Source organism: Arvicola amphibius, chromosome 1, assembly GCF_903992535.2.
Source record: "Arvicola amphibius chromosome 1, mArvAmp1.2, whole genome shotgun sequence".
Lineage (NCBI taxonomy): Eukaryota > Metazoa > Chordata > Mammalia > Rodentia > Cricetidae > Arvicola > Arvicola amphibius.
In genome coordinates this window covers 145,565,750-145,578,166 of record NC_052047.1, presented here as the reverse complement: position 1 = coordinate 145,578,166, position 12,417 = coordinate 145,565,750, and positions in this window count along the sequence as shown.

The window sequence follows — 12,417 nt, the reverse complement described above, 5'->3', positions numbered from 1 at the left end:
ACCAATCCAGAGCCAGGTGGCTGAGAGCCAGAGCTTGCCACCACCCGTGTCATTGCACTAACGCCACCCTTACATTTCTGCTCCCTCACGGAACCCAGTCAGTTGGTTTACACACACACAGTGTTTGGAGTTGTGTCCAGGAAGTCCTGAGAGGATTTTATTACATCATCAACACTTCAGGCCCACATCCAAGATGTGCTGGCCTCCTTTGACATCTGAGTAGGTGTAATTCTGATTTGGACCAGGCCCACAGATTGAGGGACATTTGGTCTCTGTCATGATTAAACTTGTACCCGAGTCTGGACAACGATAGCAGAACCCTGCCTAACATCCTGGAATTGACGACTCTCCCTCCCCACCCCACTCAGCTTGCTGGGATGCATCCTGTGGCATGATGTCTCAGATGCTCTGGCAAGTCTAGATGAAGGGATCCCAGGAGGCCAGGAGCTTGCGGGGGCTGGTCCTCCTTTTCCAGAGAAGTCCCTTCCATCCCCCATGAGGTCCTTCCCTGTCCACCTCCAGGACAGAATTCTCAACCTCAGTTCTTCAGCTTGGGGAACAGAGAGCATGAAGGGAAGTAGCCTGTCCACAAATCCAGTTCTCGGCCTCTGGACTCCCACTTCTCCCCGGGGGAAAGTCCAAGCCAGCCTTACAGGTGTCTCCCCAACTATGCATTAGCCCAGAGCCTGTCCGTGATGCTGGAAGGCCCTTCTGCGGCCCTGAAGTCCAGAGAGGCCTGTGTCTGCTTGAGACAACCCTGAACATGGAACAGACTCTCTGTCGCTCTCTGAGCTAGCTCCAGCTGTCAACTTGATGCAGTACGGAGTTATCTGAGGGAGTCTCAGGGAAATGTTTTGATCGGGTTGGCCTGTGAGCATTTTCTTGATCGCTAATAGATGTGGGCGGGCTCAGCCCACTGTGAGCAGTAGCATCCCTAGGCAAGTGGTCTGGGTTATAGAAAGAGCTAGCTAAGCATGAGTCTGGGGGCACGTTGGTTCTTTAAGCCCCATGCTTCCTACCTCAGCACCTGCTTGAGTTCCTGCCCTGACGGCCATCACCGTCACAGTGATGGATGTGACCTGGAAGTCTAAGCTAATAAACCTTTTCCTCCCCAAATTGTTTTTAGTTCATGGTATTTATCATAGCAAAAAAAAGCAAACTAGTACATACATTTTCTGCCTTGTTGGGCCAGAGCTGGCTGGAGTGTCATAGCCCACCCTAGGTGCCCATGTTTCTTACACACTCAGACCCCTTAGCCACCCCAGGGTACAGACATATCAGAGGCTCTCAGGATACACCCTTCCTTGGATGGGTTTGGGACACCTCAAAATTCTTCTCCTCTGGACTTCATGAGTAGTGGACTCTTCTCAAAGATCCCCAAATGCATATATGAAACAGTCCACTCTACCACCCCTATGGTTTGTATGTGTGTCCCAATGGCCTGGACTGGATAGCTGTTCTCTGGGCTCAGGTCTGCCTGTTTGGTCTTCTTCCAAGAGACCATCCTGACCAAATCTCCCCTTCTGCCCTCAGAGCAACAAAGGCCTCAAAAAGGACCTCCAGCCATTTTTGACACTACCCCACCTAGTGTGACCCTGAAGCCAGGTTACCCAAGTTCCCCTTCCCTGGGCCTCTAGGTAAAGTCAGACCTTGAGAGGCTCAGGTCCTAGGAGAACTGGCCAGGGGGCCAGGCTAGCATCCATTGAAGCCTACCCACCACAGGATTCAGGAACACAGGAGCTGCTTTGGAATACAGATTTCTCAGGAACAAGATGTCATTGTGATGTCACCTCTGGATCAGCCAGACATTCTTGGTAGCCACTGTAAGCCTGGTCTCTCCCATGGCCCACAGGGAGCACTGAGGAGCCCAGCCTATGTTTATAAAAACATAGCTTGTTGAGCAGGGGCAGCAACCTAGTGGTCAGTGGCCTGAGATAAAACCCTAGTGCCCACTCCACCCTGCTGCATACTAATAACAGTGTTTCTCCCAAGACCTGTGAGGGCCTTGCTAGCCCACACCTCACCTATCTCTCCATCTCAGAGGTCAGAAGGTGCTGCCAGACCCCCGCCTTCCCCTCTGTCTCCTGATGTTTCTAGGGTTGTGCATTTCACAACTCCTTATAGCTCTGATCCTGTGTTCTAGTGTCCAGCCCCTCTGGTGCCTGCAGAGCCAGTCCCCAGAGAGGTCATGTGAGCCTCGGAGATAGTGGGGTCCCACTTGCTTTCATGTTTCCACAACACTTAACGTGTGGTCACTAAGACACAGCAGGCTTGGACCTTTCAATGAGTTAGTGTTAAAATTTGGGGCACATCCTTAGGTGTGGAGTCTGTGTGGGACTAGGGATCACACAGTGACAGGTGTGATGTCACATAACCTTCATCGGATGCCAGAGATGGAGAAGACCAAATAGGAGCCACAGCCCAGGGGATCGTGCACCTATTGGTGAGAAGAAGTGGGTCCCTCTCAGTGTGCCGCATGGGGCCCCAACCCAGGGAAAGGACAGGAAGATCTCAGTGGCCCCAGGCACCCCTTCACTTTAGCGACTCTGCTGTCCCTGTGTCCCTGGTCCTGTTATGTTTCCATGCTTCCCTGGTGTCTTGGGCTTCTATGATGCTGAAAGACCCCTCCCAGAGCAAGCTAACTTCTAGAGACTCTCATGTACTGGTTCATGGTAACAAGTACAGGCCTGGATGCAGAGCCCATACCCCTCCTTCTTTATAGGGTTCTTATCCTCCTGTGGCCACTTCTTCCCTCAGCCAGGTCCTCAGATATTAGGATCAGGCTGGTCCACAAAAAAAAGTGGAGAACCAGCAAGGAGTAGCCAGGGAGTGGAAACAGAGTGGGCAAAGCCCCCAGCAGGTTATCTAACCCCAAGCAGAGAAAGCAGGGCTGCATGCTAAATGCTTCCAGTCTGCTGTATGGATGCCCTGAAATTACCAGGTATGGGCGGCTATTTGAATGCCACTCACCCCATGGCAGTAAGGAAAGCAAGAAACCTCAGAAGTGGGGTGACCACTGTTTGGCCATTGTTGTCAGCAGTTCAGTTGGCCATTGATGCCCAGCTGTCTAAAGATGACGGTGAAGAATTAAAGGAGTTATATCTTGAATAATTATGTCACTCTTGAGACCTCCTGAGGGGAAACCATACCTCCAAGTTAACAACCCGAGTTTGCAGCTTTGGAGGTGGAGGATGGGAAAATAAGGCAGGTGCCAACTGTTAGCTCGGACTGAGTGGGATGCAATGATCTGGAAACCTGGAAATAGGGAAGAAAGGCAACCTAGAGACTGGAGGCACAGGAGGGCAGCAGCCTGTGAGCTGTACTCCTCTCTCCATGGTTACACCATGGGAAGCAGACAGGGGGGGGCACTCTGAAAGGAGGCTGCTCAGGACCCCAGTGCTGTCGAGTGGTTCAAGATAATAATCAAGGGGCAAGCTCCATGAATGTGAGGTCCAGGGAGTAAAGTGGGTGGCATTTCTCTGGCAGGACACAGAGCACCAGGGAATGAGTAAAGTCACTGGCCCCTGGGGATTTGTGCTTCGTTTGTTTGTTTTTGGTTGTTGTTATTTTGCATTCTTTAGTATCTCCGGTGAAGGATTCATGAACTTTTAGGAGGCAGTATTATGTTGCGGTGTCAAAAGGCTGGACCCATCTGATACATTCTACCCTTCAGATCTGAAGCATTCAGGCCCTTCTAGACTAGATCATCACGGTCTTGAGCATGGCATCTGCCAGATAATCTAGCCAAAGCAGTGAACTCCAAGTTCAGCCAGTGATCTCTCTAAAAAGAATAAGGTGGGGTGATTGAGGAATACACCCAGCAATGACCTCGGGCTTTCACATGCATGCCTATGCACACACTCACATGGCACACAGGCATGGTGCAATACACGACCCAGAAATAACAGGATTCTGCAGTAGCCTACCGGCCTAGCATGCCTCTTCTTCCCCGATCTTAGGACTCATTCACAGACATGTTCTGCTGGCTAGCACATGCAGCACGCTCCATCATGCCAGCCTAGCTGCAATCATTCTGCTATCCAGCAGGGACACTGTCACCAGCATCGTCTTCACATGGTGCTGATTTGCCCTGACAAGTCCTGAGTATGTCTTAACACCTGTGCTTTGGCATTCCTGTAGGTCCTGCCATCACCTTCACTGAAGGCTGCCTATGGGGCCAGCATTTCCTGTGGTGCACAATCTCTGTGCACACTGAATGTATGGATGGTTTCTTCTTTCCAGAAGATTTTCTGAATCACCTTGTTGAATGTCTCTTCTCTGAGGACAAGATTGGAAAATTCTAGATAAAGAAATATGTCAGAAGCTCTGCATAAACAAACCACTCCAAGCATTAAGACTGATGTCAGTTGTTGGAATAAACCTTGAACAAATTCTTCAGACCCTGACCAAAGCCCTATGTTGAAACTCCAGCTCCTTCCTTCTCATTGCCATTGCCAAACTCGGTCACTCACTATGACCCTCATCTTGATAGCCAGGACAAGGCAGCCTCCAAAGATAAGACAGCCTTGTCTGGATAAACAACTCCAGGAGGGAGAAACTGCAGGCTTGCTCGTATCCTTAGCCATTGCATTCCCCAAACCTCCTATATGTTTTTTGACTCAAGAGTCTTATCACAGTGGGCGCATTGTGGTAGGCATTGAGTCCTGAGACTTGGCATAGACTTGTAAAAATGGACACTCCAATTTGAGGCCTGATCTCCAAATGCCCTTGCGCTGCCTTTTACAAAAATCTTTTTAAATTGGGGCTCTCTAACACCTAACATAAAACAAACAAGGCCCTATATGCCCATGGTTTCTGGATGCTGTGCTCCCACTCCCACTCCCCTTCCCTGCTCCCCTCCTCGCTTCTCTAGCTGTTTGCTGTGTCTCACACTGGGACTCTCTACAATGGATCAGATCATCCCTCCTCCTCCCCTCATCCTTCCACTCTAAAACTGTATAGGTGTTCCATCTTTATGTTTCTGTTCCCTCTTACAGCATCTGCTAATCCGGTCCTTAATGGGACCACCTCTGTGCTTCCCTGGCTTCTGATGCCTGCCTACACCAGCATTTCTAAGTTAGTCAGCTGACACAGGTTTCTAAAAAAAAGTTTTATTTGTCTGTCTGTTAAAATAATGTGGCCACACTATGCTTTTATGTCTACGTGTGTATATGTGTTTGTTCCCATAGTATGCTTGTCTTAATTCTTTTTTCTTTTCTTTTTTCTTTGTTTTCTTTTCTTTGTTTTGTTTTTGTTTTTGTTTTGGCTTTTCTGAGACAAGTTTTTCTCTGTAGCTTTGGAGCATGTCCTGGAACTAGCTCTTGTAGACCAGGCTGGCCTTGAACTCACAGAGATCTGCCTACCTCTGCCTCCCAAGTGCTGGGATTAAAGGCATGCACCACCACTGCCCTGCTGTTTGTCTTATTTCTCTGTGTGTATGTCTGCATGTTTTAAGATCTGTAAAACTTATAACTCCAGATTAAAACAGCTCTGAAAAAATACAAACATGTGGGTAGCCACCATTTTGACCTCACCACCATCTTTAATAAGAGTACCCACATGTGCTAGTTTTCTTTGACTTATTAAAATATTCCTTTTAATCTTCTTACATTTACTAGCATTGGTAAGATGTAACTAATTGGGTTAAAACACATGTCTAAATTTAATTTAAATGTCTGATTTAAATATAACTAACAGGTAATGGTACCCAAGTCTCAAGTGCCTTCACAGAACTGAGAGTATGGCATTTAACAAAAGATCTTCTAACACAGAGACATGCCAGCTTCTACAGCATCCTATAGCTCCTCCAAGAAGATGCATGGTTACAAAAGACCTTCTGTCCGGAGACTTGCCTTTGGGTATGGCAAAGCCACCCACACAGCAAAAAGCAGCCTTCCACCTCATCAGCTTCCTGGACGCTACACCAGGGATCAATCTTCTCAGCCTGATAAGACAGGTAGACTAAATCCTTCCCCCGACAAGAAAATCTTTGGGCCTCCTGGACTCAGCAGCTAACGGCAAGCACTGCTCCCACTGGTGTTCTCCAAAGACTAAAGAGAGACTTGGGATTGCCTGTGTAGCTAAAAAGCTGTCTCATTTCTGCTCATTTATCCCCTTACATCTGTCTATTGGCATTTGATGACTTAAGGTGCTGGTAGCTCATTACTTCATTTGTTAAGTTTCCTGCTAAAAATACAGACAGGGGTGCCTCTTTCACAGGCTTCATAGTCCAGAATCAACAGGTTTCAGATGTCTCTTCAAAGATCCAAAGTTCCCAATTCCCTTTAATTGTCTTCTAAAATGTTCATACCTTTTAACCTAAAGCCATAGCCTTTTGCTATAACACCAAGATATAAATCTGTTCCAGTTGTCTTACAGATACCTACAGGTTCCTAAAAAAGTTCTGCTGCTTTATCAAGAAATCAGGTCTGGAAAAAAAATTAAAAAGACAACTAACAGTCTCCAGAGCCTATTTTAACTCCACCCATTTTCCCCATTTTCAAGCATATTTAACAGGTCTCTCCTGCTGTCTGAACCAAGACCAACTTACAAAGGGCCTTCTAGACAATGCCAACACCTGCACCAATTCCTGGGACTTCACCATTGGTACCAACTCTCCTGGCTCAAAAGGACACTTACCAACTAAAATCTGGTTTTTAAAAGGCATATCTGCTCTCGTGTCTCACTCATTCACCTGTGCCTCTCCTGTACAACCTGAGCACTTCTCTCTCCCATTCTTTCTGACAGTCAATGACCCTTCCCATGGCTAGCCCCATTCATAGGGCCAATAATAACAATATATTTTTTTTCTCCTAGCCACTGCCTTCTCAGATCCCTCAAGGAACAGCTGCCTGAGGTCTCCAGGATGGCAGTAAACCAGATGCCCCTCCAGCCACACCTCTTACTGAGCATGAGCCCAACTCCCATCTCTTCCACTCTCCCTTGTTGCCCCATGCCTGCAGGAAGTAGCCAGACTTGAGCCGACACCCCTTTATCCAAGGAGTCTGGCATGTTTAGTTGGGGGCTTCTCCCCAGGTCCCTGGCATTCATTTTGGAATGTTGGGTGGAAAGTTCCATTTCAAAGCTCCCTCCCCTGGGAGTTGCCTCAGTCCAAACCCCACCTCAGAGAAAGCCCATCAAATGGTGACCCCTGCCCAGGGAGGGTCAAGACCACTCCCACAGGCTGTTTAAACTCCCCCCCCCCCCAAGAAAACGAACACATGGACTCCCCTTTTCCCTCTCTGTGTATTCCCAGGAGGGCTGCCCAGGAGTGCTGGCATCGATTAAACCTGGGCTTCTTCTAATTTGGTCTGATTTTGTTTGATTTGGATTATTGCATCAGCAGAGATATTTGTCAGCCAGAAAAGAAACTTAACAGTTATAATTATAGCTTTTCTTAGTTATGATAAAAGATAATGTAGATGTGAAACTTTACATTCACAAAGATAGGATAGATGATATTTTCTTTAAATACAAATAGACTGAATATTGTAACTGTAATTCTTGCTTGATAACCATTTTGTTATATGTAATTTTACTATGTTAAAGTTAAAACCTTCCTTTTTGGTTAGTCAGAAAAGGGGAAATGATGTGGAATGCCTCTCTGTATGCTGTAAATATGTTTTATTACTATTGGTTAATAAAGAAGCTGATTTGACCAGAATAGAGCCAGAAAGGAAATCAAAAAAGAGATATGGGTAGAAAAAGGGCAGAGTCAGGGAGATGCCAACAGTCACTGGGAAGGCTGGATGTGAGGTAACAAGCCACAAGCCTCGTGGTAAAATATAGAAAAATAAAAATGGGTTAATTTATGTTATAAGAGCTAGTTAATAATACACCTAAGCTAAAAGGTCAAAGAGTTTGTAATTAATAGTAAGTCTCAGAGTATTTATTTGGGAACTGGCAGGCAGGAGAGAAACCCCCAGGTACAGTTATGTCTTGTATTTAAATTTTTAATCGTTAAATTCATATAGAAAAGTTAAAATGGCTAAACAAATTATAGATGTTTGACTCTCTAAATACTTTCCCCCTTCTTGGTTCTTGTTTCTAAAAAAAAAAAAAATGTTCCCCATTCAAGGAAATTATCTTTTAAGCTCTCACTGGAAGACAAACTTTCTTTATCTCAAGATCTGTAAGTCTATTGAGGATGGGGTTTAAAAAGCTATAAAATTCCAAGCAGAAAAAAGGGTTAGTTTAAAATATGTAGCAAAAAAAAAAAAGGTTACTACCTAAAGGTTTTAGGTGATCTCAATTTGCTACATGCCATGTATATAACTTGGATACAGCTCTTGTTTAGAAAAATAGACACAGTAAGTAGGAAAAAGATTTAAACAAATGTAAAAATAAGGTTATAAAGTCAAGTCACAAGGGGTTTGAAGAAGTTATACAAGGCTTATGGAAAAGGGAACTTAAGGATGATAAATGTCTGATGATTAAGATTTGGAAATTCACCTGTGGTGGTGGCACACTCCTTTAATCCCAGCACTTAAGAGGCAAAGGCAGGTGGGTCTCTGTGAATTCCAGGTCAGCCTGATCTAAATAGTGAGTTCCAGGACACCCAGGGCTGTATAGAAAAACCCTGTCTTGAGAACACATGACAACAGCAACAACAAAAAGATTTAGAAGTTCCAGCACGGTGGCACATTGCCTTTAATCTCCATACTCAGAAGGCAGGAGCAAGCAGATATCAGAATTCCAGGCCAGCTTGGTCTACAGAGTGAGTTCCAGGACAGTCAGAACCACAAGAGAAAACAACAACAACAACAACAACAGATTTAGAAATTCCTAAGGTTATAATGGTCTCTTCATGGTAGCAAAAACTGACTTAAAGATGTGTCTAATCACATCTTCTTTTTGTTAAACTTTGGCTGTCTGTAGAAGCTGAGTCATTAAAAACTATGATATTTTGTAAAAGTACACTAGAAAAGGGTCAGGGAAACCAGGTACCCAGTCTCTCCAAGGACTGCATCTGTTGTTTAAAGTTTATTTTGATACCAAAAGAACTTCAATTCAAAAAAATTAAGGCTCAACAATCTTAATAGGGATATGAAAAATTGACTGCTTGAGTAAAATGGGTTAAATTTACAATACACTTGAACGGCAGGACATCCACAGGCTAAGTCGTGCCGGTTCCCATCAGGGGGACTTGTTAGATCCTCATTACAGAAGGATGCATGGGGAATAAGGGCCTGTGAGAACCCTGCTGCTCCTGTCTCCAGCTGTGCAGGCCTGGCCAGAAAAACCTCCTCATCTACATGAAGATGAATTATTCCTTATGTCTCAAATGGCAGGGACATGGATTCTCTTGCCCAGTGGAGGATCTCAGAGTCTGCACCCACTTCCTAAATGTCTAACCAGCACAGAGGCAAATAGCAATTACTCTGCCCTCAGTGTCTTCCTAACTGACATATGCGGATGCTGTAACCAGGGGAATTTGTACCTAAGCTACCACCTGACTGGTACAGGACCCGCACGATAGTTCAATGGTCATGCCCGTTACCCTGGCATTCAGTTCTTCCTCTTAGTAAAAGCTAATTTCAGGGTCCACACCCTAATTACCCACATTCCCTCATTAAGGAGGGTGCCAGAGACTGCCATCAAACTCACAGTTTTGGGTAATTATTCAGACTCTGCAAGTGTTCACTCTGGGCTCTCCCAGATGCTTCTGCCTCTGATTGTGCTCTCCCTTTTATCTATAATAACCCTGCTCCTCCACCACAGCTAGGCCAACTGGTCTCTCCATTTTATTTCTAGTTTTCATTCATCTGGTGCCAAAAACCAGAAGTGGCACAAATGAGTTCCCCCCTGAGGAACTGGGCTGCTCTGAACCAAGTTGCTGATTTGGCTCTCCTAAGGTGTGTATGGATCATTGTTCCTGCTGGCTCCTGCCATCCATCTAATTCAACCACAAATCCGAGCGCCCCCCCCCCCCCCCGCACCCAGCTACTTCTCCCCTCCACGTGGTGTTCTAACCACTCCTCTCCTGTCTATGCTATAAATGTCTTTCCAACTCCTAGAGCCTTCTACACCTCCACAGCACCGGCCTGGGCGCTTGTCTCACATCGCAGTTCTGGCCTGCTGCACCTGTCTGGGGATCTCTACTAAAGGCGGTGTCTCCCTCTTCCCGCCCTCTCATCTCTCACTGCCCGTAGGAACTGCCATCCACCCAGCAGTCCCACCACGCTGCTGTCTCTCCACTTCTGCCTGCAGTCCTGGGCTGCGGTGTCTCTCTGGGCTCTGGCCTCCAATGCCCTCCATGTGGGTACTCAACACTCTGTATGTGTTTCTCTGGCTTCTGTAGCCTGCTACGCCTCGTGTGGGCATCTCCCTTTCTTCTTCTCACTTGGAGTTGGCTTTCTCTCACCTGTCCCAGGAGCTGCTGCCTGGAATCCTTTGCCTTGTTTCCTCCATGTGGAGCTACCTGCTCTCTCTTTCTTTGTTTTATCCCTGGCCTGTACGGTGCAGGTTTCCTTCTATCTTCCCGTAGGAGCTGCCGTTCCGCATGCAGTCCCACACTATCCCTCTGCCTGAAATCCTGCCCATGGTCTGTGATCCTTTCCTTGCTCCCACTGCTTCTCTACAATTTTTTTGATGTTTTCCAACCCTGTTCCTTCTCAGTTCCCACCTGCAGCTTCCTTAAGCCTGTGTTCGGGCCACCTACACTCTCTCTCAGCTTCCTCTTGGAGCTATAGAAACTCCCACCAACAGAGTTTGTTTTTTTTATCCTTTCTGCTTCCTCCATGGACTCACGACAGCTTGGTCTCAGTACAGATCAATGACCAAAAATTGGTGCATGTAATTTCCAAATTCTCACAAGTTATAGCTGCCTCTGCATGAACAAATGGTCCCCAAACCTCTCCTACCCAAACTCGCTCCGCTCTACACTTCCAGGTCTTATCTTGAAGATTCTAGTTCCCACTCTTAAAAATTTCTACCTCTATGATCTCTCCGCACTCTTCTCTGAAAAAAATCTCTTAGGACTACAGTGTAAACTGTCTTAGAGAGTCCTTTGGGTGTGTTTTAAAACCTATAAACTCTGTAACAAAATTAGCTCTGTGTTACAGAAGGCTTATAATTAAAAATCTGCACATGAGTATATATGTGATCCAACTCTTGTCTAGGATATATTGTATATGTAACTTAGATTCTTTACATTATTGTCTAAATTTTCTAGAAGCCTGGTACTGACGTTAGCAAAGACGTAAGTAGTTAGGTGTAAATCTCTAAGTCAGCTTTTGTTAATGTGAACACACATTTATAAATTTAAGATTTTTGTCATCACACAAAAATTCATGCCAATCTACATATTTTGGAGACTTGCTGTTGTTTCTTAATCTAAAGGAGATAAAGTGATAAGAATAAACAACTTTTGTTTAGGAAAATACATGTTTTTAAAGAGCAACCATGTGGCTCTCCTCCATCTTGGCTGATGTTCTCATCAAGACGGAAGCAAACCACATGACTGGCAGCCCTTTTTACTAAGGTTAAGTTAAAGAGTGCATGTCATATGACTTCACTATTTTTTTCTTTTCTATTCTTTTCTTTTATTACTTAAAAAAAATACCAATCCAAATTCCCACTTCCTCCCCCTCCTCTCACGTGACTTCTTCCAGACCAGCCTGGTCTACAAGATCTAGTTCCAGGACAGGCTCCAAAGCTACAGAGAAACCCTGTCTCAAAAAAACCAAAAAAAAATTACCATGTGGCATAGAGCAACAATTATAAAACTTCTCAGTCCTGCTGACCCCTGTTCTCATCATTATGTCTCCTTTTAGACTAAGGAAACAATAGCAAGTCTCCAAAATATGTTGAATCATAAATTTTTGTGTGATGACTGTTGTTTTTTAAAGCTATGGTTGGGGAGGAGGCCAATCCCACAAAGAGCCTCAACGGGTTACCCGAGGCCTTTGCAGTGTAGCGGCGGGTCATCCGAGACATCAGCAGTCACTTGAGGCTTTGGTGGGTCCCCTGAGGCCTCGGTGGTTCCCCTTAGCTGGTGAGAGATAGACAGATAAGCCATGCAGGGCGAGTTTGGATATAGAGTTTATTTAGTGGGTTATGGAGGGGAAAGGGAAGGGAAGGGAAAGAAGAAGGGGGAAGCAGAAGAAGAGAGACAAGCAGAGAGAGAAAGAGATGGGGGAGAGACAGAAGTTACCTCTTCAAAAGAGGGAATGACAGAGAGCACAGGCTAGAGGAGTTTGGAGATCAGCTTGCCTCAGCGGAAGTGGGGGTTGGGAGTGGGTGGTGCTTGTCTCTTAAAGAGACAGGGTACCCAGGTGATAGGCCAGGCCAGCAGATCATAACAATGACCAAATTTTAAATTTATAAAGGTCTATTCATATTAACAAAAACTGACTTGGAGATTTACACCTAACTACTTATACCTTTGCTAACTATTCAATACCAGGCTTCTAGAAA